The sequence below is a fragment of the Bidens hawaiensis genome, unplaced genomic scaffold (assembly GCF_021521415.1).
Source record: "Bidens hawaiensis isolate Kalapana, Puna unplaced genomic scaffold, B.hawaiensis_p1.1 tig00007954_1, whole genome shotgun sequence".
In the NCBI taxonomy this organism is placed as follows: Eukaryota; Viridiplantae; Streptophyta; class Magnoliopsida; order Asterales; family Asteraceae; genus Bidens; species Bidens hawaiensis.
This window is the reverse complement of record NW_027491554.1, coordinates 373,184-376,540: the sequence shown is the minus strand read 5'-3', so window position 1 is coordinate 376,540 and position 3,357 is coordinate 373,184. Positions and strand designations below refer to the sequence as shown.

At 40.2% G+C, this 3,357-nt stretch overlaps 1 non-coding gene across 1 annotated transcript; it reads right to left on the bottom strand.

The window, feature by feature from the left end:
- Window positions 1-214: 214 nt before the first annotated feature.
- Window positions 215-320, bottom strand: LOC143636454 (small nucleolar RNA R71). The gene has a single exon (XR_013154244.1). It is a non-coding gene; the product is annotated as a small nucleolar RNA R71 (small nucleolar RNA).
- Between the last annotated feature and the right edge of the window lie 3,037 nt (window positions 321-3,357).

Here is a 3,357-nt window from a genome sequence, read left to right as displayed (position 1 = left end):
CCTTACTTCCACTTGGAGGCATATGACTCCATTTGCAACACAATTGGGGGTCAAGGTATTACATCGGATGAAGTCAAGTTGGTTCTATTTCAATTTTTGTTGGAAGACAAAGCAAAGAGATGGGTTTATACTTTGCCTTCAGCATCTATTTATACTTGGGCCGAAATGCAACAAAGATTTTTGGAAGAATTCTATATGGCCCAAAATACCAATGATACGAGAAGAAGTTTGAGAACCTTCCAACAAAAATCGGGGGAAATGTTTTATGAAGCATTCGAGAGGTTCAATATGATGATCAAGAATTGTCCTCATCATGGTATTGCTTTATGGGAATTGTTGAATGCGTTTCATGAGGGCTTAAGTGTGGAGGATGAACGGGATTTGCGATCAATCACTAATGGTACATTTGGTACCAATTATGAACAAGATGATTTGGCGTATTTGGAACAAATGGTGGTTACTTCAAAGAGAAAGGCCAAACTGGTAGAAGAGCAAGACCGACGATTGGTAGACCGCAAGTGCAAGCCATGGAAGAAGGAAATGTACAAACCACTAATCAGGTAATTGATGTTTGTTCAAATTGTAACGAGTTGGGTCATGCTTCGGAGGTGTGTACGGTATGTCAAGCACCGGTGGAAGATGTGAATACACTTCAAGGGGGGTGGTAGGAATTACCACATGAACTCCAACACCTACCACCCTGGGTTAAGAAATCACCCAAATTTTCGATATGGAAACCCGGCCACTCAATCCAACCCGAACTTTCAAGGAAATCATGGAATTAATGTTCCTCGCCAACAATATAATAACCAATGTAATTTTCATGACGGGAATAATCAAGGGTTTCAAGGTCAAGGAGGTGGCGGTCAAAGTGGGTCAACGGGTCAAAGTTCATCAAGTGGAAATAGAGTTATGGACATGTTGAAGTTGATGCAACAAGACATGCAACGAATAACTCCACTTGAGGAAGTAAGAATGCAAAAGGATGAAGTTAGAGATAAAGCCATCCAATCGTTGACTACACAAATGGGTCAACTCGCAACTGAAGTGTCGGACTTGAAGAAGAATAAGGGTCAATTGCCAAGCGACACAAAGGTAAATCCCTCTCATAACTCTTATCGTAATCTTCCTATTAACCACGTTAGTGTTTTAAGATGTGGTAAAGAATACAAAAAGGATTTGTCACCGGGTGTGGTTGATGGTGAAGTTGAGGATATTACGGGTAATGAAAGTGATGATAAATTAGTAACAAATAAACCCACTAAACACGTCACTTTTAAAAAACTGTTACAAAATCCGGGTCAAATTTCAAATTTAAAATATAAAAATACGGAAGTGGAACCAAATGCGGTTCCATTTCCCTCGGCTTTACTTGACCCGGGTAAAACAAATATCATTTCAAGAAGGGGTCCTCAAAAAGAAGAGATGTGGGAAGTTTTTAAACAAGTAAAGGTAAATTTACCTTTACTTGAGGCAATTAAACAAGTGCCTGCGTATGCTAAGTTTTTAAAAGAACTATGCACTCAAAAAAGGCAACAAAAAGTGCCTAAACGAGTGGATTTAACTGAATGGGTAAGTGCCATTTTAAAAGGAGATCTTCCTCCTAATCTTCTAGATCCGGGAACGCCCTTAATTAACATTCAAGTAGGCGATTTTCAAATGTCTAGGGTGTTACTCGATCTTGGGGCCGGGTAAGCATTCTTCCGGGGGGTTTATATGACCAATATGATTTTGGTCCTTTAAAACGAGTTGAGACAATGGTTGTGTTAGCCGATTTGTCCCATAAACTCCCCCGAGTAATTGTGCGGGATGTGATAGTAAAAGTTGAAGAATTTTACTATCCGGTTGACTTTTTGGTCTTAGACTACTCATCGGTTGATTAGACCCAACAACAAAATGTTATATTGGGTCGACCGTTTTTAAACACCGCTCATGCTATTATTGACTGTCAATCGGGCACGGTTGAAATGGCTTTTGGGAATCAGAAAATGAGATTAAATGTGTTCACTAATGGATCTAATTCTTTATGTGGTGATGAGTGTTTCATGGCAGATATTGTTGACATGTGTGCACCGCATGATTATGAGGAAGATGCTTTGGAAGCATGTGTTTGTGATTTTTCTAAACAGGTACATCTTTGTGCATTGAGGATGGAAGAGAAAAATCAAGATGTGTTGGCAGTAAAAGAGGGACGACCACCATTGACTCATCAAATTGAAAGTGTAGGTTCCCAGCCGGATCTACACAGGATTATCTCGTAACACGAGGGTGCGGAATCTCCACTTAATACGATACGAGTGTAAGATAAGCAATACGTTAAATAAGTAGGTAAACACACGAGATAATACTTGAAAACTTGATGTATTACTATTGCCAACACGTGATGCACAAGATCACCAAAAACACGTTTAGCAAAAACCTTTCTCGCACCTCTTAAAACCCGAAGCTGAGATTTAAATAGACCTCGACAACTTCACCAACAAGCTAGGCGAAGTTGTCATAACTTCGCTAGTTCCCCAAGTTCGCGTAAACATACCAGCGAACTTACATAATCAACAGTATTCGACACGTAACAAACAAACAAAACGATTACAAACACAGACAAAACACGAGATACTGAACTACTGACATCATGCACCAACAGACTCCCCCTTGGCAGTAGCTTCATATCTCTATCTTCATTCTCGTGTCTTGTAATCTCAAAAATCACGTGCCATCCGTCTTCAAGCATGAATGCCCTACCTTACACAGACAGAGACCACCCTCTGGTACTTCTTGGCTTCATCCTTCCACGCAAGAATGTAAAATATCTTCTTATCATTTAGTACCTGCAAATCAGCCTGAGACAAATTAACCAAGTGCATGGGATCATACACTCTCAGAATCTCCTGTTCGTTCTCATCCTCCATAACAGCTTCAGCGGTCTGGCAGTCAACGTACCACCACTTGAGATCTTTTAACACATCCTTGGGCATCATATTCATCGGCACCTCTTTTAAACACCAAATCGGCTTGTACTTCATTACCATCCAGGGCTTGCCATCAGCCCGCATTCCCCTATCCTTATCTTCAACCAACCTTCCTTTCTGAGGCTTTAGAAGTTCAAACTTTTTCTCCTTAACAACTTCCTTCCATACTATCTTTCCAATTATTCTTGCAATATCATCATCACTCCTATTAATCAATCTCAAACGAGCCAAATCTTTCACCTCATACTCAGGCAAGGTGTTGAGCGATCTCAAAGCCTTCTTAAAATAATGAATTCCATCATAACGCTTAATCACAAACAACTTCAACTGTTCGTCATACAACCAGCAAATGATACCTTTCTTGGACTCAGCGTACCCCTTGATGTTG